The sequence below is a fragment of the Suncus etruscus genome, assembly GCF_024139225.1.
Source record: "Suncus etruscus isolate mSunEtr1 chromosome X unlocalized genomic scaffold, mSunEtr1.pri.cur SUPER_X_unloc_1, whole genome shotgun sequence".
Classification (NCBI taxonomy): Eukaryota; Metazoa; Chordata; class Mammalia; order Eulipotyphla; family Soricidae; genus Suncus; species Suncus etruscus.
In genome coordinates, this window is record NW_026060304.1 from 2,024,634 (window position 1) to 2,052,520 (window position 27,887).

Genomic DNA, 27,887 nt, shown 5'->3' on the forward strand with positions numbered 1-27,887 from the left:
TTCCCATCTGTTAATCTCTGCTTCCACTTGTTTGGAAAGTGCAGTTTCCTCCTTGAAGATGCCTTTAGTCTCAATGTCATGGACTGTTTTTCCTACGTGTTATTGTATAATATATCAGGTCTTATATCAAGGTCTTTAATCCATTTGGATTTTACCTTCGTACATGATGTTAACTGGGGGTGTATGTTCGCTTTTTTGCAAGTGGCTAACCAGTTCTGCCATCACCACTTGTGAAGAGGTTTTCCCTGCTCTACTTAGGATTTCTTGCTCCTTTGTGAAAAATTAGGTCCTTGTATGTCTGGGGAATGATCTCTGAGAACTCAAGCTTATTCCACTGATCTGAGGGTCTGTCTTTATTCCAATACCAAGCTGTTTTGATAACTATTGCTTTGTAGTACAGTTTAAAGTTGGGGAAAGTAATACCTCCCATTTTCCTTTTCCCTAGGAGTTCTTTAGCTATTCGAGGGTGTTTATTGTTCCAGATGAACTTCATAAATATTTGATCCACTTCTTTGAAGAATGTCACGGGTGTCTTTAGAGGGATCGCATTAAATCTGTATGATGCTTTGGGGAGTATTGGAGTATTGACATTTTAGTGATGTTAATCCTGCCAATCCATGAGCAGGGTATGTGTTTCCCTTTCCTTGTGTCCTCTCTTATTTCTTAGAGCAGGGCTTTATAGTTTTCTTTGTATAGTTCCTTCACGTCTTTGGTCAAGTTGACTCCTAGATATTTGAGTTTGTGTGGCACTAATGTGAATGGGATTGCCTTCTTGACTTCCTTCTCTTCCCTATCATTTGGTGTATAAAAGGCCATTGATTTCTGTGTGTTGATTTTGTAGCCTGCCACCTTGCTATATGAGTCTATAGTTATTAGAAGCTTTTTGGTAGAGTCTTTGGGGTTTTCTAAGTAGAGTATCATGTCATCTGCCAACAGCGAGAGCATGACTTCTTCCTTTTCATTCTGGATTCCCTTGATATCTTTTTCTTGCCTGATCGCTATAGCAAGAACTTTCTAGTACTATGTTGAGAGTGGACAGCCTTGTCTTGTACCTGAAGTTAGAGGAAAGGCTTTTATTTTTTCTCCACTTTACGTTGCTAAAACAGTACATGACATTGAGACTAAAGGCATCTTCCAGGAGGAAACTGCACTTTCCAAACAAGTGGAAGCAGAGATCAGAGATGGGAATACATTAAACTGAGAAGCCTCTGCACCTCAAAAGAAATAGTGCCCAGGATACAAGAGTTACCCACCAACTGGGGGAAACTATTAACCCAAAATCCATCAGATAAGGGGCTAATATCTAAAATATACAGGGCACTGACAGAACTTTACAAGAAAAAACATCTAATCCCATCAAAAAATGGGGAGAAGAAATGAACAGAAGCTTTGATAAAAAAAGAAATACAAATGGCCAAAAGGTACATGAAAAAATGCTTCTCATCACTAATCATCAGGGAGATGCAAATCAAAACAATGATGAGATATCATCTCAAACCACAGAGATTGGCATATATCAGAAAGAATGAGAACGATCAGTGCTGCCGGGGTTGTGGAGAGAGAGGAACACTTAACCACTGCTGGTGGGAATTCCATCCAGTCCAACCTCCTTCACACCTATATTTATTGCAGCTCTATTCACAGTAGCCAGGCTCTGGAAACATCCAAGATGCCCTTCAAGGAGGAAGAAATCCTAAGTGGAGAAGGGAAAACCTCTTCAACAAGTGGTGCTGGCAGAACTGGTTAGCCACTTGCAAAAAAGCGAACATACACCCCCAGTTAACATCATGTACGTAGGTAAAACTCAAATGGATTAAAGACCTTGATATCAGACCTGATACCATAATTCTCATAATTAAAAATAACAAAAATAAAAAAAAAGAAATAGTGCCCAGAATACAAGAGTTACCCACCGAGAATGCCCTCTAGTTCAACCTTTATGGAAAGCAATATGGAGATTCCTCCAAAAACTGGAAATCAAGCTCCCATACGATCCAGCTGTACCACTCCTAGGAATATACCCTAAGAACACAAAAATACAATACAAAAATCCCTTCCTTACACCTATATTCATTGCAGCACTATTTACCATAGCAAGACTCTGGAAACAACCAAGATGCCCTTCAACAGACGAATGGCTAAAGAAACTGTGGTACATATACACAATGGAATATTATGCAGCCGTCAGGAGAGATGATGTCATGAAATTTTTCTACATATGGATGTACATGGAATCTATCATGCTGAGTGAAATAAGTCAGAAGGAGCGAGAGAGATGCAGAATAGTCTCACGCATCTATGGGTTTTAAGAAAAATAAAAGTCATTTTTGCAACATTCTGAGACAATGAGAGGAGGGTTGGAACTTCCAGCTCACTTCATGAAGCTCACCACAAAGAGTCGTGGGTGCAGCTTTAGAAATATCTGCACAGAGAACTGCCATAATCATGTGAATGAATGAGGAAACTGGAATGACTATCTGGAGTACAGGTGGGGTGGGGTGGGATGGAGGGAGATTTGGGACATTGGTGGTAGGAATGTTTCACTGGTGAAGGGGGTGTTCTTTACATGACTGAAACGTAATCACAATCATTTATGTAATCAAGATGTTTAAATAAAGAAAAAATTCGCTCCTGTCCAGAACCTATCCGGGGACCAATTAAAAAAAAAACCCTAGTCTAGGCTTTAGCTTGGCTTATGACCTGTACAACAACAAAGATCTCTAATTCCAAAACCTGACTGAGATCATTACAACTGATCATAACTTTTGGAGACATAATGAAAGACTCTGTCTTAGGCTTTGCCCTAGGATTGGTACAAAGACCAAGACCAACAACTACAAAAGACTGATTAAAACAACAATGATGAAACAACTTCTAGAACCATAAAGAAAGACTCCTTACTAGGCTCCATCCTATGACCTGTGCAAATACCAAGATCTCTGGTTACATAGGTTTGATTTTATATCCATATCTGAGCAGAAATTCCCAGATATCACAAAAACTTAGGGGAAAGAATAAGAGCATGTACGGAGCCTGTGGATATCTCTATGGCAGTATATTTCAAGGGTAGATAAACCCTGTATCTCTTAGGCCAGGGGAACTCCCTTTTCTTTGTTTGTTTTTTTTGTTTGTTTTTTTAGGTCACACCCTGCAGTGTTTAGGTGTTACTCCTGACTCTAGGCAGTGCTCAGGTATTACTCCTGGCTCTCGGCTCAGAAATTTCCCCTGGCAGGCACAGGGGACCATATGGGATGCCGGGATTCGAACTACAATCCTTCTGCATGAAAGGCAAATGCCTTAGTCCATGCTGTCTCTCTGGCCACAGGGGAGATCATCTCTCTTTATGATCATTGTCTTTATATTCAGGTATTAAATATGTCCACAGACAGCAAAAAAGGAAATCCCTTTCTAATCTTCCCAATACTTACTGTACCTATACAAAAAGAAGCAGATTAATTTTTTTTTGTTATTGCTGTTGATTTTTTTTTTCTTTTGTTTTGAGCTTTGTCTGGTTTTTATCCAGGGACCATAGTTTTTGTTTGGTTGTTGTCTTTATTGCTATGGTGATTTTTGGGTTGGTTTTTTGTTTGTTTTCTTTTTTTTCTATTTTGTATTCTTGTTGTGTTTTTTTTCCTTTTCCCCTTTTTTTTCTTAAATTGATATTTATACCCTCTAGAGGACTCCTCCCACTTTTTGCTTGTTTGATTTTTGGCTCCTCTCTTCCTTCTTTCTAACAGAACCATACCTGAACCACCTTATTCTAACTCACATATTGGAGGAGAAATAATGGAGGGTACCAAGACCAAACAGTTGTATGAACATCAAGTAGAAATAAAAAATGATCAGACTGATCAGACTTAAACAGCAAAGCCAATGACAACAGAGTCTATACGCAATCTACAACAAGCTAGACACAGAGGAAACCACCCAAACTAGCAGCCCGGGGGGCAAAGGAGGGGAATATGGGATGCATGCTGAGGTGGAGGGAGGACAGCATTGTTGGTGGGAATACCCTGATTCAATGAATGTCACTACCTAAAATATTACTGAGAAAGATTTTTAAACCACTGTGGTAAAAATAAAAATAAACATTTCTCAGAAATCACTGCTGGCTGGCTCAGGGGACCATATGGACTGCCAGGAATCAAACCACCATCTGTCCTGGTTTGGTCAATCACAAGGCAAATGCCTACTGCCATGTAATCTCTCTGGCTCCTCTTTTTAAAAATTTGAATATATAAATGTTATTTCTAGCAATATTTCTTCAAATTCCTTTATTCATTTAAGTTTAAAATTGTCACTTCTGTAGAAACATACCAGATTAGATGCTAATTTCTACCTGAAACGATTGAATGTTCAGAAACAAAGTAACAAAATGACTAATTAGCACAAGAAAAAAAGAATGCAAATTGCTCCTGGCTTTTGAGGATCATATGGACGCCAGGGGATCAAACCATGGTCCATCCTAGGCTAGTGCTTGCAAGGCACAAGCGTAACTTCTAGTGCCACTGCTCTGGCCCCTGAAATTTATCTTATTTAGTAGAAATTAGGTCAATCTTTCTTTTCTTGTTTGCATTGTTTGAAATGGGAGATGATTTGTTTCTATGACCTTTCTTTCTACATAAAGTGTTTCTTCTTAACTGCTTTAAAGGTCACTGTTTATTTTTGTTGTTTGGATCAATATATGTATTGTTTGTGTTCTGTTGGGGCTCTATTTTGTTTAGCTCTCTTTTTCCCACTTAATTTGTATAGAAGTCTCTTTTTAGAGAGTAGGAAAGTTATCTGCTATTACACCTTATTCTTCTCTTTTCCCGTTTTCCTCTCTTCTGTTATTCCTATAAATTTGAGATTTTTTTTCTCTTCTCTTGTTCATTAAGTACTCTTCATTTTGTTTCACTGCTTTTTCTCTCTGTGTCTCTCTCTGTTTGGATTTTGTACCACACCCGGCAGCACTCAGGAGTTATTCCTGCTCTCTGCTAAGTAATCAATTCTGGCAGGTACAGGGAACCATATGGGATTTGAACCACTGTGGGTCCTGGGTCAGCCACTTGCAAGGGAAATTTCTTTATCACTTTCTTACCAATTTCTCACTGGCACTATCATTTTTTTCCCTTTTTTTGTTATACCCGGCATCGCTCTGGGATTACTCCTGTTTCTACACTCAGAAATCGCTCCAGCTATGTTTGACCACGTGGGACACTGGGGGATAGAACAACAGTTCCTTTTAGGATAGGCACTTGTAAGGCAAACACCCTATCGCTTGTGCCACTGCTCCGCCCCCAGCTCTCCTTCTTTTTTTGACTTCTTTAATCAGCTCTGGTTTGTAATTTGTCTTCAAGTTTGTCAATGTGATTTTCTACCTTGGAATTCTAGCCATAGTGGTTTGCTGACATGTTTTTCAGTCCTTCAGTTTCATTTGTATGGAGTCTCATTTTCCAAAAGAGTTCTTTGTGTTGGTTGAATTGTCCAGCGTTAGGTATTTTTTATTTTTTCTTTCCAGCTTTAGATTTCTTATTTTGCTGGCTAGTAACTTCTATATTTCATTGCTAAAACATTGTTTATTTTAGATCCTCATCTGTAAGATCCAGGCATATTGGTGGTCTTGGAAATTTGCAAAGATTTCTCTCCATATTCCTAGCTTCAGGAGTCTTCCTTAGTTTTTCTCACTTTTCTTTTAATGAATTAGAACGTTGGAGTTTCAGGATGTTTAAGAAATTGATCCATTGAACTGATTTTATAAAATGTGTCTAGAGGTATACCTGCTTTTTTCCCTAAATACATTTGGTTATCTGATTATGATAAATAATAATTCAAAGTAATTCCTTCATTTGCTCAACTGGGTTTTAAGCTATTACATATTTCAGGAGAAAGACATGCTATGTTCAATATGCCTGGAAGTACATGATCTATATTGAAATATCCTCACACAAAAGCACCAGCATTCGAATGTTTGGGGATGAAGAGTTTGTGGGAGGGATTGAAGGGTCCCTCTCTCTACTCAGATAGGGACCTGATGAAATTGGTTGTGGGACAGTTGGTGCTCAGTACCAGAAACCTCAAGCTTCTTCTGTTTAAGAAACATGGGTTTTGGCAGCATTAGATTTGACTCCTGGCATTTTATTCATGGCTCACTACCTGAGGAGCACAGGTAAAATGAAATTGAGTCAAGTGCTCACTCATCGTCCTGCGGTATAACACAGCCCCTTCAATTAAACTTTTTTTTGGGTTTTAGATTACATCTAGCAGTGCTCAGGGATTACTCCTGGCTCTACACTCAAAAATTGCTCTTGGCAGGCTCAGGGATGCCAGGATTCAAACCACTGACCTTCTGTATGAATGGGAAACTCTTTACCTCCATGCTATCTAGCCGGCCCCCTCCATTAGACTCTTGATTTCATTTTAATCTGCTCTCATCTGTGCAATAACAAATATGCATATTGAGAGCACAGATTCTTCCTCTGTTCCTTGGTTTGTCAGTTTTCAATAGAAGCTCAGACTCATGCACAGACTTCAGTCCATTTCCCATTATCTAACCCCAGAAAATACTCTTCTGGGCAGGGCATTGCAAGGTGAAACCTTTGCTGATCTCCTGGCTGGAGGATGGAATTCTGGAGAGGCTGCCAAGAGGCATGTTTGCAGGTGAGTGTGGGATGATGTTCTTGGGAGCAAGTCATGGATTGGGAGTGGAATATTGTGGGCCTGTGTGAAAAGGGGGCCCTGGACTGGGGCGTCATGCTCCCAGATCATTGGTGCTGTCCTGCTCCCATTCATTGTCCTTAATGCTGAGCCCAAAAACTAATAAAAGATTTTGAATATGGAGTTTATTAATGTTACAAGTTAGAATAAATATAACTGGTAAGATAAAACATACTGTTAGGGAAGTTGGCAGTGGGGATGCAAAAAAAAAAAACATACTGTTAGGTACCAGCATACAGGGAGTGATCCCATATCCCAGAGCAAGGAATAAGTTGTGGGGAACTCTGCGTATAACTTCTAATTCCAAAAGAAGAAATAAGAAAAGGAATATGAAGTCTTATCTTGCTTTATCCACAAAATAACGAAAGCCATGAGAACAGAATTTAGCAGGAGATAGAGCTATGGTCCAGAAAGCCTTTTCAATTCTATTCTGAGCAAATTCTTCTTTCAGCAGAACCAAAGCCAGAAATCTACCCATGTCCCTTCTGGTCATGGACTTTCTCCAATCAGAACTTCCTTAATCATCGAATGAACCCAATTCATCCCTCTTGGATAGTCCCAGGAGCATTGCCAAGAGAGCAAGCTTCATCAGAGAACTCCTATCCTCAGAATCAGAACCAATGGCAAAATCATTCTAATACTTACAATGACAAAACTAGAAATGGCATACTTGACAGTCAAAAGCACAAAGAAAGCTCCAAACCTATAGATAAAAAAATTTCTACAGCCTTATCTAGATTATGTTACAATCAAATAGGGAGCTCTAATAATCATGAGATTTCAAATGCGAAAAAAACTAGCACCTGGCATACATTAAACCCAGAGGATACAGGTAAAGTAGGTCAAGGATTAGGAATAATAAGATTTTTAAGAGATAAGAATGTGAGGCCTGGAAAACATTTCACTCTTGTATCAATTGTGATACACCAGAAGACACACACAGAAGAGAAGCCTCATGATTTGAGGGAGTGTGGGCAAGGCTTTAGTCAAAGGTCAAAACTTATCACGCACCAGAAGACACACAGTGGAGAGAAGTCCCATGTTTGTAGGGAATGTGGGCAAGGCTTCAGTCATAGGTCAACTCTCATCAGACACCAAAGAATACACACAGGAGAGAAGGCCCATATTTGTAGGGAATGTGGGCGTGGCTTTAGTCAGAGGTCAAATCTCATCAGACAGCAGAGGACACATACAGGAGAGAAGCCCCATGTTTGTAGGGAAAGTGGGCGAGGATTCAGTCATAGGTCAAGTCTCATCACACACCAAAGGATACACACAGGAGAAAGGCCACATGTTTGTGGGGAGTGTGGGCGAGGCTTCAGAGATAGCTCAGATCTCAACACACAACAGAAGACACACACAGGAGATAAGCCCTATGTTTGTGGGGAGTGTGGGCGAGGCTTCAGAGATAGCTCAGATCTCATCACACACCAGAAGACACACACAGGAGAGAAGCCCCATATTTGTAGGGAATGTGGGCATGGCTTTAGTCAGAGGTCAAATCTCATTAGACACCATAGGACACATAGAGGAAAGAAGCCCCATGTTAGTGGGGAATGTGGGCGAAGCTTCAGAGATAACTCAAGTCTTATCAAACACCATAGGACACAAACAGGGGAGAAGCCCCATGTTTGTAGGGATTGTGGGCGAGGCTTCAGTGGTAGGTCAAGTCTCATCATACACCAAAGGATACACACAGGAGAGAAGCCCCATGTTTGTGGGGAGTGTGGGCGAGGCTTCAGAGATAGCTCAGATCTCATCACACACCAGAGGACACACACAGAAGAGAAACCCCATGTTTGTGGGGAGTGTGGGCGATGCTTCAGAGATAGCTCAGATCTCATCACACACCAGAAGACACACACAGGGGAGAAGCCCCATGTTTGTAGAGAATGTGGGCAAGGCTTCAGTCATAGGTCAACTCTCATCACACACCAAAGGATACACACAGGAGAGAAGCCCCATGTTTGTAGGGAATGTGGGCGTGGCTTTAGTCAGAGGTCAAATCTCATCAGACACCAAAGAATACACACAGGAGAGAAGGCCCATATTTGTAGGGAATGTGGGCGAGGCTTTAGTCAGAGGTCAAATCTCATCACACACCAAAGGATACACACAGGAGAGAAGCCCCATGCTTGTGGGGAGTGTGGGCGAGGCTTCAGTCAGAGGTCAAGTCTCATCACACACCAAAGGATACACACAGGAGAGAAGCCCCATGCTTGTGGGGAGTGTGGGCGAGGCTTCAGTCGTAGGTCAAGTCTCATCGTACACCGAAGGATACACATGAGGGAAGCCCCATGTTTGTGGGGAATGTGAGCGAGACTTCAGTCATAGGTCAAGTCTCATCATACACCAAAGGATACACACAGTAGAGAAGCCCCATGTTTCTCCTGAGTTGGGCGATGTTTCAGAGATATGTCAGGTCTCATTCAACACTAGAGGACACGGAAGAGCGAAGCCCCATGTTTGTGGGGAGTTTGGGAGAAACTTCACAGATAGATCAGGTATCTTCACACAGAGGAGAAACCAGATGTTTGTGGGGAGTGAGACGTTCGGTCTCATCACACTGGAGAAGATATATTGGAGAGATACCTCATGATTGTAGAGAATTTCGGAGATGCTTCAGACTGAGATCAAGTCTCATAAAACTCCAGAAGTCACACTGGAGAATCCCTATGTTAGAAGCAAAAAAATTTAATGAACAGTCACATATCTACATCTACAAAGAAGTAATCAGCCAACACAACAGCATGACATGTATGAGAAATCGACTTAGGAAAGTTCCAATTATATTTTGCCTTATTCACTAATAAACTTTATCTCTGTATATTTCTCATTCATAATATTTCCTTCCCCCTGAATGTAGGGAATATGCTCATACTATCAACAATTGTAAACAAAGTATCTGTTCCTGATTATGTATTTCTGATCAGCATGTTACAGTCTTAAGAAATTGATTCCTAGGCTTAGGCAGAATTCTTATGTTTAAGAGGATTTATTTGAGTGAAATTTTTTCTTCTTGTAAATAAAACCTTTTGTATATTTCTGTTTTGCTTTGCAATAACTCAGGCATTCTCCATGACTTACCTTTAACTTAGAAGGTGTATTATATGTTGGGGTTCCTCATCTTGTGTTACACCCTTAAGTATGTGTGCATTATTGCCTGCATCAATGTTTGTGTGGACCTGTAGTCCAATGCCCTACATTTGGGGCATGAATCTTCCCCTTGAGTTGATACCATATTTTATATAGTTAGTCACACATCATATACATCTTTTGTGCAACACATATCTCAAACTTTAGTTGTACATAGGATTCTTGGAAATTACCATTTAAGCTAACAAGAGAACAGGGCTGTTAACAAGTGGGGTGTGTGGCAGGGAAGAGAGATTTAAAAAGCATGCATGTTAAAACCAGATCCACAGGATATTTTCCTTTCACCTCGTTGATTTAGGATGGACCTTGGTCAGATCCCCAGCATTCCATATAGAACCCAAAGCAGGAAATATTTCTCAGTGCATAGTCAGAAATAACCCTTGACTGTCATCAGTTGTGGCCCTAAAACCAAGATGAATAAAAAGCACACATATTAATAAATCCCTGTTCAGACTTCTTGAAGTGTATACAGAATTATTAAAGAAAATGCTTCAATTGTCTGAAAGCCAATTGTTTCTAGTTTCAAAAAGGCAGAAGCAAAGGTATATATCTTGATACATAACACTCCCTCGTTGTAACAGTAATGCTGCCTATTTCAGAATCAAAACTATCTGGATGGGGTTGGGCGGTGGCGCTAGAGGTAAGGTGCCTGCCTTGCCTGCACTAGCCTAGGATGGACCGCGGTTCGATCCCCCAGGTCCCATATGGTCCCCCCAAGCCAGGAGTGACTTCTGAGCGCATAGCCAGGAGTAACCCCTGAGCGTCACCGGGTGTGGACCAAAAACCAAAAAACAAAACAAAACAAAAAAAAAAACAACTATCTGGACATGTATCAAGTTAGGAATGATAGAGCATGGCATTCAGTTCTTGGACACTGCCTAAGTAATATTAAGTGAACAATACACAGAGATCACAGAAATCAGCATACCAAAGATATACGTAGAGTTGATCGACTTGGTCCTATAAATTGAGTAACCAGAAGTATGGGGCGTTGATTTTAATGTCCTTGTGTACTGGAGGTTTTAGAATGTGGAGAATGAAATTTCATTTGCATCAAAAAAGTTAAAACTTATTTAAAATATTAAAATTATCAGAACCTATGTTAATGCTTTTGCAGTGTCAGGGTGTGTGCTACTCAAATGTTCATGAATGAAAAAGTTTAGCATATATGTACGACCCAATATTGATTACATGGAGAGAAGAAAAGATACCTTGTACTTTCTTGCAACCTAACTGAATTTACAAGTGTCATGTTCAGTAAATGTACCACAGAGGTCACACATTTATGATTTCATCAAGTGTAATATATGGAAATAAAAATTGAAATATATAGTATTACACAATGACATGCAGTGAAGGTGGAATAATAATTGATATTACGAAGTAGAAAAGGGAAAGGAGTAGAAATAGGTGTTGCACTAGAGGTTGCGTTGAAAACCTGTTAGAATGTCAACATTATGTCATTAATGCTATTGTACCAATTTGATATAAATCATAATAAACTAGAGTAGGAGCCAGAGAGGTAGCGTGGAGGTAGGAAGCTTGCCTTGCATGCAGAAGGACGGTGTATCAAATTTCGGCATCCTGGATTGTCTTGAATTTCGGCGTCCTGGATTGGCCCCCAAGCCTGCCAGTATGGCTTTCTGAGCATAGAGCCAGCAGTAACCCCTGAAGGGCCTGGAAGCCCATGCACAGAGAGTGCCCTACGCTGCACTATTATTACTCTTATTGCTGTCCAGATCTTGAGATTGTTTCCCCCCAGAAAATGTCTCTTTCTTCTGTATAAGTTGCAGGGCACATTCTGCTCTCCATCTCCTGTGCCTGGTGACTCCAGACTTTTGGTTGGAGTACTTTGGGAAAATGTATTTTTAAGAGGGGAATTTTTAGAAAATAGTTATTCTTGCAAGGAGTGTTGGGCCTCTTTCAGCAAGATCAGGGTCACATCTCCAAGGGCCCAGCTTGGCTCATCCACCTGCAGTGCAAATACCCTTCCTGCTGCACTACTGTCTCCCCCACTCCAAAGACCTATTAGTTATAAATGTAGATTTTTGTCTAGAAACTTCAAGTGCAGACACCAGTCCCATCCTGGTCCTTTATAAGGATATTAGGATAATTTGTTGAACAGCTCGCTATTTGGGCATGTTCCACATGGTCTCTCACTAAAAGTGGAGGCTGGATGCCAGGTTCAGATGTGCTGTGCAGGGACAGGAACAAGCAATATCCAGAGGAACGAGCTGGGTAAGACTTGTGCTCACTCTTCTTACTCAAAGCTTGACATTTCTCGAGGATTTGTGCAAGGGGCCTTGCTGCTCCTTTTTGGAAATAATCCAAGCCAGAGATGATGGAGCCTCAAAGTGTGATTTCCTGTCCCCAGGTAAGGGTTTTCTATGGGCTCTAAGAAAAACAAGTAGAGAGACAATGGAGTGCAATCCCTCTCAAAACTGTGGGGCTCAGAGATGTTTTGGGGAAGGAATCTGGGGAGGGGTTGTGATTCCTGACACTCCTGGCAGGGGTTCTGTTCACTGCAGATTGAGACTGCCTTTGTCCTTGTTGGTTGTCTTGTGTTTGGCTTGGGGCTTGCCATTAGGTGCTCTGGCATTCCTGTAGATTCATTATTCTGAGTCTCAATGATGAGTCTAAGTCCCTGCTGGATGTGAGGCTTGCACTTCTTTTAATAGGGACCAGAATGTTAGTGAGGAAGGAGACCTTGAGCCAGAATTTTTTGCCATAAATACATTTCTAATTGTCTTGGGAAAGGCTCTTTGATTTATTTCTAGTTTATGGTAGTAGAGCCAAAGGTAGTTCATATGAATCTACCTTCTAGAATCACATCTTCTGCATGGGGAGATTGTCTGTGTGTGGGGATTTCAGCCTGGGACATCCCCCTTCCATGGCAAGCAGGCAGTAAATCATCCTCTGATTCTGTCACAATGACTTTTGTAACATGTGGCTGCTTCCTATGTCAGGAGTACAACTGTCCCCAAGTCTCCTTGTATTTACACAAAACCATCCTTACATGTCTTGTAAAATCTCCTTGGGGTCCCTAAATCTGGAATCATAATGACTAATTTTTAGCCCCATCTTAAAAACAAAATAGTTTCTTTCCTACAACATACATTTCCCTGTGGGGTTTGTTTGATTTTTGTTTCAGTTTCGTCGTGCTGTCTTGTCTCTGCTTCTTCTGTTTTGTGTTGAATTTGAGTCCCTGACCATGCTCAGGTATTTTTCCTTGAGTAGTGTCCCTGGAATTGACCAAGGGTTATTCCTCTCTGCGTCCTTCCTGACTTTGTTGCTCAGGTCCAGGACACACAGTTCCAGTTTTTCTCTGTTACTCTGCAGATTCAGCTTTTCCCTGGAGCCACATTTCTCCTCAGTTAATCACTTGCAATTCCAAAGCCTCCTTGTCATCTGTCCTGTAGCTTTCATTCTAATTGGGAAAAAGAAGCAAAGGATCTTTCAAGAAAGCATTGTTATGTGTTGTGTCATTTTGACCTGCACCATAAAGGATTTGTGAGTGAATTGGGAGTGCTGATTATGCCAAGCACAGGTTTGATTCACTCAGTGGATTGGACTTTCCCTTCTCTGATCCATGCATCTTGCAGAGTTTGACGTTGGGGACAGAAAAAACAGTGTGTGATTAGCATGTGGGGGCACATCATGAGTTGCTGTTTTAACTCTTTCAGGTTCTGTAGTCAGACATTTCATCCACCAGTGTTCAGTGAATCTAGTGCATGAAGAGGTCCCGAGGGATCTGTGTGCAATGCAGACATCATATTTGCTAATCTGGCTTTCCAGCTTGATATTTGTGGACCTTCCCTTTGGGTGCAAGGAAGGTGAGGGTCACGGTGGCTGGATGCACTAAGAGACCAGAAGGGAAAGGCATTCTTTCTAGGGAATCTACGGGGTTCTGTTCTCTCCCACTGCCCTGGGTGAGCGTGGCCCTGACCTTCTCTTTGTGTGTTTAGGACATAGTGACCTTCCCTGATGTAGCTATATTCTTCTCCACCAAAGAGTGGCCGTGCTTGGTTGCCTGTCAGATAAAAGTCTATAAAGAGGTGATGCTGGAAACCCACAAGCACCTACAGGCAGTAGGTGAGAAGCTGCCCTGGGGCCTCTGCTTCTGGATTCAAGTGGGGAAGTGTGCAGATTCATCAGATCTCAAGGTCAATCCCCTCCCTATTGTTATAACTTTCCATTCCTGGCTTCATTTCTTAAAGGAGTCAGCTTTATATTTTTAAATGTGTATTTAGTGGAATCATGGTTTTGCCATATCTGGGCCAAACTGGGTTTGATCCCCAGCTCTTCTTCTAGTTACCTAAGCCTGCCATGTGCCCTGCCTCAGCACAGATAAAGCACTCTGCCCTCATCACTGTGGGTTTTGCCCAAAGTGAAGTGATTTCATGAACCAGGGCTTCTAGTCCACACCTGAGGGTGACCCCAGGACTTATTCTAATTCTGAGTTCAAGAATCACTCCCGACATGTTTTGGTTATCATCTAGAGAGCCAGTAATCATTACTGAGTTGGCCACATTTATGGTCACATGCTCTTTAATCCTCATGAGACTGCAAAAACATTTTTTTGGATTTTGGGTCACACCCAGCAGTACTCAAAAGTGGCGGAGTTGCTCAGCATGTTCTCCCCTTAACCATGTATGCATATTGCCTGCATCCGTTTACTTATATACTCATGTTTCCTATGCCTTTATTTGGGACTTGCGGCTTCCACTTGAGTTGATACTATATTTCTTGCTGGTAGTCACTCATGTACAACTTTTGTGCAGAATAAAATCTCGAACTTTACACAGCAATGAGTCTTGTAATTCACAATTCGTACAAAAAATATAATGGGTTGTTAACTATAAGAGTGATGATTGGCAGGGAAGAGAGATTTGAAGAGCCCACAGATTGTTGAACCCCTGTTAGACTCCTGGGAGTGTACACAGGGTTAGTAAAGAAAACTTTTTTTACTTTTTGGTTTTGTTCCCCACCCTGTGTGGCTCATGTGTTACTTCTGACTATGCACTGAAAAATCGCTCCTGGTTTGGAAACCATATGGGATACCAAAGGATTGAACTGTGGTCCATCCTGGGTCAGTCACTTGCAAGGCAAACACCCTACTTCACCACTGCTTTGGGCCCAAAAACACTTCTTTATTTTGGAGGGGGATTATAGTCAGCTGCGCTCAGGGGTTACTCCTGGCTCTACGCTCAGAAATTGCCGCTGGTAGGATCAGGGGACCATATGGGATGCCGGGATTCGAACCACCGTTCTAAATGTAAGGCAGATGCCTTACCTCCATGCTATCTGTTCGGCTCTAGAAAACACTTCTTTAACCTGAATGCCAGATGTTTCTTATTTCAAAAAAGAAGAGGGAAATGTAGAGAGTCATTTGAGGATCCATAACCCTCTCATTCTAACAGTAATTCTATCGATTTCTGAATCAATCAAAACAATCTGGACATGTCTTAAGTGAAGAACAATAGAGCATGGCAATCTGTTCTTGGAAACTGCCTAAGAATTTGAATTAAACATATACACATCACAGAACTCGGCATACCAAGAATGGGGAAAGTGGATTCAGTTGTTCCTATGCAATAGAATATGGAATAGAATTACTAGACATTTGGGGATTGGATTTTGAGCTATTTTTTTTATCATAGTGTTGGAAACAAACTCAATGTGGTGTGGTTACTGTATAAGGATATATGGAACTCTCCATAACAACGCTGTAAATACGTCAATCCAAATTTAATAATTACCGTATTTGCTGGTGTATAAGATGACCCCCTACTTTTGCAGTTAAAACAGGTTTAGGCTTATATTTGCTGTATCAGACAGAATGTTTCTGTGTTGCAACTATATGCACCACAGTGAGCCAATCACAATAAGAAAAGGATCAAAGGTTATACTGTAATAGACTTCCTCTCTGACTCTGGCCAATCTGAGCAGGCTTTTTACAGTGTAGATTCGAGTCCAGAACATTGTCTCATTTGCATGCATCAAAAGCCTGCTTTGATTGGCCGAGTTAGAGAGACGGTCCAAGCCTTGCAGTGATTGGTGCAGGATCGAGTTGGAAAATTCGTTTTGTGGCAATATTCCGACAATTTTCATTTAGCAGCATATTGAAACATTTTTCGGAATATAAGACGACCCACGATTTTTGGTTGACTTTTTTTGTTTCAAAACTCATTTTATCCACCAATGAATACAGTATGTATTAACACCTGTTATTACTTTCTGCAAATTTCCAGGTCTGGACTAATCACATATTCGACAAATATACATAAACATATAAGTTTAGCATATATGTAAGATCCAATATTACACACAGGAAAATATATCTCGCAGTTCATTGCAACATAAATCAATCTGTCATGTTCAGTAAATGCAAAACAGAAGATCACACATTATTTTGTGAAGTATAATATATAGAAATAAAAAGGGAGTATACAGTAATACACGACGACATGCTATGAAGTTGGGGTAATAATTGTTATTATGAAGTAGATCATAAGGTGTGGAGTTAGGAGTTGTATTAGAGTTTGTATCAAGAAAGTGGTAGAATGTCTTGGCACATTTTAGTAGGGTTGAGCATATATCAACACAATTTTGTTAATTTGATTGTATTCATTACATTTTTGGGGAGTCACACCTAGAAACGCTAGGGCACTATGCTCCGAAATCACTCTTGTCAGACTAAGGGACCATATAAGATGCCGGAAATTGAAACACTGTCATTCAGCACACAAGGGAAATACCCTACCACCATGCTATCTATAAAATATCATTTCTAAAATAGAATTCTAGGTCAGGTTGAAAAGTTCAAAGCCCCAAATGGAACCAGCACAGGGCGTGAGTGATAGGGTGTTTGTCTTGCACATGACTCACGTAGGATGGGCCCTAAGTTCGATCCCTCCGCATCCCATCTGATATTCCAAGCAGGATAGTGAAGATGATAGTGCTTTAGAATCCAGACGTGATTGTTTCTGCAGGGTAATTCTGGGCAGCAGGGGACACTCGCAACCCACCATTTCCTGCTACCACCCAAGAGCATGCTCAGAGCTTGGGAGGCTCTTTCCTTCAAATCTGGAATTTTCAATTTTTGGATAAAATCTTCAGAAGTGACATCCAGGGAAGGACATTATTCATGTTCTCTGAGCTGTTAAGAATATTTTATTCTGGGGCCGGGTGGTGGCGCTGGAGGTAAGGTGCCTGCCTTGCCTGCGCTAGCCTAGGACGGACCGCGGTTCGATCCCCCGGCGTCCCATATGGTCCCCCAAGAAGCCAGGAGCAACTTCTGAGCGCATAGCCAGGAGTAACCCCTGAGCGTCACAGGGTGTGGCCCAAAAACCAAAAAAAAAAAAAAAAGAATATTTTATTCTATTTGGAAATTGATACAACTTCATGATAATCATTATAACACAATTTCTGTAAACTTCAAAAGATGGAGTCACATTACACATTTGATTTCTTTAACATAACGACTAAACATTTTATGTAGAAAACCCAACTAGAAATGGCTTTGTAAATCACAATGGCGACCTCAGACGCCTGACTGAGCAGCTGGACAGGTGCATCTTCAAGGTCTTCGTGTCCATCTCTTGAACTGAGAATTCCGCAATCTAGCCTGGAGATCTGCTGAGTCCACAGCAGTCACTGCCTGGAGGTGTCCTGTGAGACTGAGATACACAAGGGTGCACTGCTCTACCACTGTTGAGATAACCAGGTTTACATTCTCTATTTTTGCTGGTGCTTGTCGCTCATTGGATGGAAGCATCTTTGTGTTGAAGCATCTTTTGGGTTGTTCCCTTACCCTTTTTCCACCTTAGAGGATTGTCATTCTCTTTCCAATAAAGACTCCATGTCTGGGTGAAATGGGTTGCAATATTATTATTATTTTTTTTTTTTTTTGGTTTTTGGGTCACACCCGGCGGTGCTCAGGGGCTACTCCTGGCTGTCTGCTCAGAAATAGCTCCTGGCAGGCACGGGCGACCATATGGGACACCGGGATTTGAACCAACCACCTTAGGTCCTGGATCGGCTGCTTGCAAGGCAAACACCGCTGCGCTATCTCTCCGGGCCCTGCAATATTATTTTTTACAGATGGGCTGACTGTTAAGTCTCTTGCTAGAGGCCGAAGGATGGTAGAGGAACTTTCTTCAATCCGTTTTATTCCCTTCCGTCTGTGTCAATTATTTCCAGAGTTAATTTTTGCTTCAAGACCCAATTCTCAGGCCAGAGAGATAGCATGTAGGTAAGTTGTTTGCCTTTCATGCAGGACGATGGTTCGAATCCCAGTATACTATGTGGTCCCCTGTACCTTCCTGGAGCTATTTCTGAGCAAAGAGCCAGGAATATTTCATGAGCGCTGCCGGTTGTGACCCCAAAACAAACAAAAATGGCCCGATTCTCTTAACCCCTTGGAATTAAAGCATGAGAGGCCAAATCTCATGGAGACGTTGTATTTCCCCCAATGGGGGGCTGAGATGCTGAACATAGTGTAAAGTGCCTTCCTTTATGACCAGACTAGAGGTTACATTCCAGTTTTCAAGGCCCACACAGAGCATTGTGCTCAGACATGCAGTGTATAGAGATTATGTACACAACAATATCTCTAGAGATAGCAATGATTGGGAATTCACATTTGATCTACCAACAGAATAGGGTTGCTCTTTACTGCGGTGGCCTGGAAGCAAGATTAAAACAACACTCAACATTCTTAACCAAGTTCAGTCTTCTTGAAGAGCATAGAGATTTAATAAAAATATAGCCAGTCAGTAACCTGAAAACCAATTGTTTCTAATTTTAAAAAATAGAAGCAAATAGAGAGGTGAACTTGTTGGAATAATCCTCTCATTCTAACGTTAATGCTGCCTATTTCAGAATCAAATAAAAACAATCTGGATTTTTCTAAGGGCTGGAGAGATAGATCTATTCTTACCTAATTGAAACCTTTTCACCTTTTTACCCTTTGTCCTTAAGAAAAACTAAATGAACAAAAATGTTTTTAATTTCATTTCCCATCATGTCAAAAAACAGCACACAAGTAATCAACTATGGGCTATGTCGAAAAGGTTGAATACTGGGGCCGGCGTGGTGGCGCTAGAGGTAAGGTGTCTGCCTTGCCAGCACTAGCCTAGGACGGATCGCTGTTCAATCCCCCTGTGTCCCATATGGTCCCCCCAAACCACGGGCAATTTATGAGCACACAGCCAGGAGTAACTCCTGAGCATCACTGGATGTGCCCCCCCCCACAAAAAATAAAGAAAAAAAAAGGAAAGGTTGAATACTGTGTTCCATATCAAGACCTCCTTCATTAGTGCTCACCCCTGTGTTGAGTGCCAGAAGGGACGCAACCACAGAGTAGTCTCCTCTGATTCTCTGCATCAAGGAAAACAACTCCTCAGATAGAGGAATTATCAGCATTTTCTGAGTCTATATTATCGGAGTTAAATCTACACACATTTCTACCTTTGTGAACTAGCAAGAAAACTTTTTCTTTGAGTTGATATTCATGTGTTAGTTGTAAATGAGACAGAATGTCACATCCCAAGATTTAGGATTCAGTGGTCATCTCAGAGTTGTTTGATGTAGAAGTCACTGGTGAGGAAGGATCTCAGGTGAAGAGGGCACTCACAAGGAAGCATCCATGAGTCACTTTGAGAAGTCAGTTCTGATTATATTTTTGACTGCACATTTAGTTTATTTTGGAGGGAAATGGATATCATATTAGGGACTGTAATTATGGACTATGTCAGCTTATTCAGTGGTATGGGAGAGGGGCTTAAATCAGGGTGTATGCTTCTATATTTAAGGAAGAAGGGCTAAGGGAATTAGGGAAAGCTATATGTTAAACTATGTCACGTGCTTTAGGTGGTTATCTAGAGCAAGCAAGACTATGTCTGGAGTGTATTTGACCACTGTTCTATGCGCATGCTTGTAACTTCATATTCTTGAGCTGAAACCTGGCAGTAGACAGCAGAGAGTGGAGAAGAAAATTTATGACTGTGGTCATGGCCACTTTCATAGTATCATATATTTAGGAATTTGTCAGTATCAAGGATGTGAGAAATATTCACTCTCTATAATTGTCCACGTGCTCTGACTGCATGCCCAGTTTTCAGCATCCAAGCTGAGTTTTCCTTAACAATTTTCACCTATCTCAAATCTAGGACATCAATCTTTGCGATGAACATACTTAGTTAGAAGAGCACAGGGTGCCAATTTTCTGAGATAGGGGAACTGGGTCTTTTTAATCCTGGACATTGATAAGTATACGTTGATACCATATTTCACACAAGTATGATATGATATCAAATATATTATATTTGTCACATCTAATAGAGCCTCTGTGTAGCACATTCAAACTCAAAATGAAGACACACATATATACACCATAGTGAATTTGTGAATTGACAGCGACAAGTTATGGAATTATCTTAACACATTTTCATCATGGAGAATTTTTTTAGAGATTTCTAGAAGTCTCTTTATCAGTTGATGTTTTATGATTTTCAATTTGCACAAATTATGGCTTCTACATTTTATGGGAAGTGTCATACCTAGTGGTGCTCAGGGGTTTTTCTAGCTCTGCACTGAGAAATTGCTCTTGGCAGGTGTGGGGATGTTATGGGCTGCCTGAAATAGAACTCTAGTCTATCCTGCATCGGTCGCATACAAGGCAAATGCCCTACTGCTGTGCAATCTCTCTGGCCTAGACTTCAACATTCTTATTTAGTTAAAGAAATGTGAGTTACAACGTAATAGATCATTGGGTTTTGTGCCTATAAAACTTCATCTATCCCAATATCAGCATCAACTACTATCACCTGTGTTAGGAATTATAATCCTTCATTTTCCCGCTGTTTTTTGGTTTGCTTTGGTTTGGTTTTTGGGTCACACCCAGCAGAGCTCTGGAGTCACTCCTGATTCTACCTCAGAAATCACTCTTGGAAGGCTGAGGGGACCATATGGGGTGCCAGGATTAGAAGCAACAGCTTCTGCATGTAAGGCAAATGCCTTACCTCCAGGCTATCTCTCCCCACACCACCCCCACTTTTTGTTAACTGTTGTCATGATACAGCATTGCTAGATTTCTATTAACTCTGTGAGGCCAGTTGAAGGTAAGAAGTGAAAACTCACACAAGGAGAAAAAATTGCTCTATAGGACACTAAGAACATCCACATGTCTCTGTGGCCTACCAGAGGACACCAAAGTCCACACAATTTTCCCAGAATACACTTCAAATAAAGTTTGCCCTAACATTATTATGTGAGACAGTGTGACAATCCAGACTGTGTGTTATCTGAGTGTAAAAGAAACCTTAGAGAGAGGCAACTATGCTTCATGAGAAGATGGCAGGGCTGCTGATACCTCATGAATCCCTTGTGAAGTTTTTGGATGCAAGTCTAGGGCTCATATATTTCTACTATAATCTTGTATATATTTTTGATTCTCATGGACATATTGTTTTGTTATCAACTGAGAAATGTGCTGAAAAATCACTCCTGGCTGTTGTTGAATACCAAAGGTGGCATGGCAGATCACTCCTGGTTGGCTATATGCAGGCAAGCATCTTTCTATATTCTAACTTATGACTCATGATTTATTTAATTTATATAACTGAAACCAACTACAAACATGACTCATAATTTACTGAAGCATATATTAAATTTATGTCTCAGTTATTTAGCACCAGTAGAAGTATAGATTTCTTTCCCTGGAACACATCTTTTCCTTTATTATTTTTATATAGTAATGTCCACAAGGAGGCCACCAGGGCCATGTTTGTGCCTGGTGCCAGGTGCAGGAGCAGGGTAGAGTCATGCCTGGACATGTGCAGCAGTGGGGATGGGGTGGGTGGAGAGCTGCAGCTCTGACCTCCTGGTTGGAGGGGAAGCTTCAGTTCGTCCTCTGGTCGGTAGAGAGCAGCACTACCAGGAGAGATGAAAACCTAAGGCAATTTTGGGATAAAAATGCAGAATCCAGATTGTGACTAATCCTATGGCAAAAGCCACTGTGTCTTAACGGGGAACATCCTTATAAATGACTGTGTGCTACTTACACATTTTACTCTTATTCTGTCCCAGGTAAGTTTCCAAACAAGATACAGCTGCAGTCATTTGGTACAGTATGCTCAATGTGTTCATAAAAAGATACATGGTGAATTATTCTGTTTTGCTTTGTTTTGGGGGCTATATCCAGCAGTGCTCAGGGATTACTCCTGGCTCTGCTCTCCATTCTTGGGGCTCAAGAGTCCATAAAGAATGCCTGGAGTCAAACTCAGCGTGGCCACATCAAGGCAAACCTCCTACTTGCTATGGAATCACTCCACGCCCATATGTTGTTTGAATTATAATTAGAAATTATATGACTTCCTTCACACTAATGACAGGAGTGGTGATGGTCTGGTCAGTGGATCTATATGAGGGAAGTTGCTTGCAGAAAATTCTGGTAAGGGAGCTGGAGAGATAGCATGGAGGTAGGTCATTTGCCTTGCATGCAGAAGGATGGTAGTTCAAATGCCGACATCCCATATGATTCCTCTGAGCCTGCCAGGAGCAATTATTGAGAATCGAGCCACAAATAACCCCTGAGCTCTGCCGGGTCTAAATCAAAACCAAAAACCAAAACCAAAACAAAAATAGTAAAAAGAAAATTCTGATAAATGATGTCATAAAGTCCCCAAACAACAAATATATGTTAGAGCCAAGAGAATACAACAGATAGGGCATTTGCCTGACATGCAGTCAACACAGGTTCAATCCCTGGCAGCCCATATAGTTCCCTGAACAATGACACGAGTAATTTCTGAGTGCAGAGCGAGGTTGTATGCTTCAAACAGCAAAGTAAAACATAATCGCAAAGACTATACTTTCAGGGAACATTTCTACAGTGTGTAACTAGAGAAGTCTCGCTGATCATGTAGAGCACCTAAAACCATGAGGAGGAGGCAGAGCGTCCTCTTCTGAGCGTGAAGCCGGGTCCAGGTGTCGCTTCAGTGGTTGCCTTTGGTCATTAATGATCGTTCTTCCTTTCTTCTGGAAGGGGTAGAGCAGGGGTCTCAAACTAGTGGCCTTCGGGACATTTGCTGCACTCCGTACAACATTTTATGGCCCTGCCCTAAAGGAATTTTTTTTGTTTTGTTTTGTTTTAGTTGTTTGGGTCACACACACCCCAATGTTCAAGGCTTACTACTGACTTTGCACTCAAAGATCACCCCAACTTTGCCTCCTGCGGCCCCCAGGTAAATTGAGTTTGAGATCCATGGGGTAGTGGGAGAGGATGCAGTCTGAGTGGCATTTAAAAAATTCTTTGAAATATGGGGCCGGGCTGTGGCGCTGGAGGTAAGGTGCCTGCCTTGCCTGCGCTAGCCTAGGACGGACCGCGGTTCGATCCCCCGGCGTCCCATATGGTCCCCCAAGAAGCCAGGAGCAACTTCTAAGCGCATAGCCAGGAGTAACCCCTGAGCGTCACAGGGTGTGGCCCAAAAACCAAAAAAAAAAATTCATTGAAATATAAAAACCATAATTGCAAGTGTTTGTGTCTCTCATTTTGCTATGATTTTTTAGACGTGCTAATTATTTTACACACTCAAAACAGCTTAAAAATGTCCTGAAAAGTCCAAGTAGTTCAAACCTGTGTCTAAAATAAAAACCCAAGGTCAGAGACAGAAAGAGAGAAATAAATTTTCTGCACAGAAGCAGGTAGGGAAACTGGGATAATTGATCATGATATTTGGACACTGTTAAAGGGGGTATAGAGATAAAAAATTAGATAGGACACTCTTCAAAACCGTCATGGTCACATTTACAGTGCCCCTTGTGTTAAAAATCGGTGCATGTCAGAGATCTGTGAAATCCTGATCTTAGGTGTATCTATCCCTTTGCAAGGAGACGACCATGGCCCATCACAAACACAATATTCGAGGTGCCCAGAAGGGCTAGCAACATCCAGAAACAGGCCGTTGAAAATCTCAGGGTTTCCTTCCCTCAATAAACCCAGGATCAATCACTGCAGGTTGAGGCTACTTGGGGTCTTATATCTCCTTTCAAACTTTACTAAAAAAAATTCGAATGATATGTCCCTAAGTTATGGGGTACTTTAAAATCTGGAAGTAAAGGCATGAAAATACACTTTATTTCCCTCAAAATAAATTAAAGTACCCAGGAACAACTGCAGAGATGATTCAGAGAGTTATCCCAGATGATAGGACCTTTCTCTTGCAGACAGCCAATGCTGGTACAATGCTCAGCATACCATTTGATCCCCAGGATGTTAAAATTAATCTCACATTGCAAAGCAGCCTAGGAAATGCCCCTAAAGATCTGGCCCGAAATACTTGTTTGACGATTTCAAACATGTTTGTTATTTTAATTTTTTTGTGGTTTTTGGGTCACACCCGGCAGTGCTCAGAGGTTATTCCTGGCTCCAGGCTCAGAAATTGCTCCTGGCAGGATGGGGGACCATATGGGGCACCGGGATTTGAACCGATGACCTCCTGCATGAATGGCAAACGCCTTTCCTCCATGCTATCTCTCCGGCCCCATGTGTTCTATTTTCTTGCCTTAAGTATAAATACAATATTAAACCTCCTTTATTCACTTACATTCAAAACAAGGACAGTTTGGTAAAAAAAAAAACTGTGGAAATGTTGAGGTTTTCAGGGAAGAATATACAGGGTAACAACCCAGAATGCACCAGCACATACTTCAGAGTGGTTTTCCTGCTAGACTCTGGGAAGTTCCAGTGGATTTTACAACATGGAAATAGTGGATAAAAAGACACACTTTAGGGAAAATCTATCCTTCTATAGGCTGGTGCCGAATAATTGAGAGGTACTTTAATATATGCTTCAATAAATGATGAGTTATAAGTTACCATATAGGCAAGGCACTTGGCTGCATATAGATAACCCAGTAGTGATCTGCTACCATACTATATAGTGCCAATAGACAGTAGTGATTCTTTGGTGCAGAGATCAGTTGAGCAAAGACCAATGGACCCACAACTTTGAAGAATTAATACGACATATATAAGCCCTATACTCACATCCAGAAAATTTATGTGGAAGTCAGGAGGCATCAGCAGTCCTGCCATTTTCTCACCAAGCACAGTTGCCTCTCCCTCACGTTTATTAAACACTCAGGTGTGCGATGTCACACTGTTTCACACAGTTAAAAAGCGCTATGTCTTCAGGTCTCAGACTGTTGATCCCATATGTCCTGTGATGGTGGACCAGACAGCAGTGAAGGTGACTCTACCTTGGAATTTCTGTGTATAAACAAAATGACCATTTCTGCTGATGTAATGACAGTGGAGTATGCCCCTTGGAGAACCCTGGACCCACACTCAGGAAACATCACTTGGATATGGTCCCTGTGATGTCAGGTATAAAAAGAACAACATTAGCCACTGAGAGTCAGATAGTGAGCAGAAAATCAGTGTACTATCCATTGAAGTCTCGATAAAGCATCTATCCCTCTATTTGTATCTCTCCCTCTAATTTTATTGAAACTGGACCTTTCCCAAGCCACTTCTAGCTAGTGACTCTCTCTTTCACTTAATTGAGAATAAAGATACTCCCTTTTTCTCTCAGTTTCAGGCAGACAATCATTACAAGCAAGAATCTCTGGATTGGCATGATGCTCCTGGCAGTTTATTCACATGGACACTTTGAGCCTTGTAGCACCAGATCCTGAAAGTCTGGTAATTCTGCACCATGCAGTTCTGGCAGCTTTGGGGCTCTGCAGCGTTGCTGCACCTGTATAGCAGGCTGACATACAGCTCATTGCAGTCTCCTGTAGAAGCCTGGACAGTTGTAGATAACCAGAGTATCTGCAGGCTGAAACACAGTGATTACTCTACAAAATTCTACAAACACCATTACGTGTGTTTATAAATTCCATCTACTCAAACTTTTCCCACAATTCTGCTGCTTCTGCTCTCCCAGCTGTGGTTCAGGTAGTTGACCTGAATTCAGAGCTCGAAGATTGGGTGGAATGGAAGAAGCCAAAGCCAAACACACACTGCATGTCTGAGCACAATGCTCTGTGTGGGTCCTGACACCAGAGATGCAGGCTCTCCTCTGGTCATACAGGAAGGCACTTTCCACTATGTTCAGCACCTCAGCCTCCATTGGGAAAATGCAACGTCTCCAGGAGCTTTGGGGTCTCATAACTTAACCCCAAGGGATTGAGGAGAATCGGGTCTTGAAGCAAGCATTGACTATGGATATAATCCACAAAGATAGAAGGGAATAAAGCAGACTGAGGAAAGTTCCACTACCACTCTTCGACTGCTAGCAAGAGATTTAAGTCAGTCAGCCCATTTGTAAAAAATATTGCAACCCATTTCACCCAGCTATGGAGTCTTTATTGAAAAGAGAAAGACAACCCTCTAGGGTGGAGAAAAGGGTAAGGGAACAATCCAAAAGATGCTTCAACACGAAGTTGCTCCCTTCCAATGAGTGACAAGCACCAGCAGAAAAACAGAATGGAAACCCGGTTATCCCAACAGTGGTAGAGCAGTGCACCCTTGTATATCTCTGTCCCTCAGGAAACCTCCAGGCAGTGTGACTGCTGTGGACAAAGCAGATCTGCAGGCTAGATGGTGGAAATGGTCAGTTCAAGAGATCGACACAAAGATCTAGAAGATGCACCTATCCAGCTTCTCAGTCAGGTGACTGAGGTCACCATTGCGATTTACAAAGTCATTTCTAGTTGAGTTTTCAACATAAAATGTTGATTCATGGGTCTGGAAAGGTGCCGCTAGAAGTAAGGTGTCTGCCATGCAAGCGCTAGCATAGGACGGGCTGTGGTTCAATCCCCTGGCATCCCATATGGTCCACCCAAGCCAGGGGCGATTTCTGAGCGCATAGCCAAGAGTAATCCCTGAGCGTCAAACGGGTGTGGCCCAAAAACCAAAAAAAGTTGATTCATTATGTTAAAGAAATCAAATGTGTCCTGTCAATCCATCTTTTGAAATTTACAAAAATTGTGCTATAATGATTATCATGAAGTTATTTCTTGTATCAATTTCCAAATAGAATAAAATAATAACAATAAACAATAATAATACTAATAAATAATAAACAATAAAAAATAAAAAATAACAGCTCAGAAAACATGAACAATTTCCTTCCCTGAATGCTACTTCTGAAGATTTTATCTGAAAATTGGGTATTCCATATTTGAAGGAAAGCCTCCAGGCCTCTGAGCTTCCTCTTGGGTGGTAGCAGGAAATGGTGGCTTTCGAGTGGTCTCCTGCCGCCCAGAACTGCCCTGCAGAAAGAATCCTGTCTGGGTTCCCAAGCACTATCATCTTCACAATCCTGCTTGAAGTATCATAGGTGATGCTGAGGGAGCGAACTGTGGTCTGTCCTAAGTCAGTCGTGTGCAAAACAGACACCCTACCATTTGCACCCTGCTCCAGCCCCATTTGGGAGCTTTGAGCTTTTCAACCTGACTTCACAATTCTACTTCAAACATAAAATTTTATAATTTCTCAGAAATTAATACAATCATGAGGACGAAGAGATAGCATGGAAATAGGGCATTTGCCTTGCATTCAGAATGACGGTGGTTCAAAGCCCAGCATCCCATATGGTACCCCGAGCCTCATTGCTCCACATCCAACCCATGGCGTGAGCCAATGGCTCTTTCCAAACTCACCTGCATACATACCTCTTGGTAGCCTCCCCAATGATCCACCTTCCAACCAGGAGATCAGTTCAGGCTTGAACCGGCAATGACCTGCCAGGAGGAAGACTTCGGGGTTAGACACAAGGAAGCAGAAGCCAGTGCATGAGTCTGGGTACAAAATGAAATTGAACAAATAAAAGAAGATGAAGAACAGATTCTTGGCTCTCTAAACACATGTTGGTTATTGTATAGATGAGACCAGGGTGAATGAGAATCATATTAAAGGGGCTGGACACACAATGAGGGATGGGGGAGCAATAGGTCAGTGCTGGCCTTGCACATAGTTGAACTGTATTTGGTCTAAGGACCCTCAGGTTGAGTTCCCTTCAGTC

General features: G+C 41.6%; 1 non-coding gene across 1 annotated transcript; it reads left to right on the top strand.

The window, feature by feature from the left end:
- The first annotated feature begins 22,717 nt into the window (after positions 1 to 22,717).
- Positions 22,718 to 22,929, top strand: LOC126000548 (small nucleolar RNA U3). Its single transcript, XR_007492791.1, has one exon. It is a non-coding gene; the product is annotated as a small nucleolar RNA U3 (small nucleolar RNA).
- Positions 22,930 to 27,887: the final 4,958 nt, after the last annotated feature.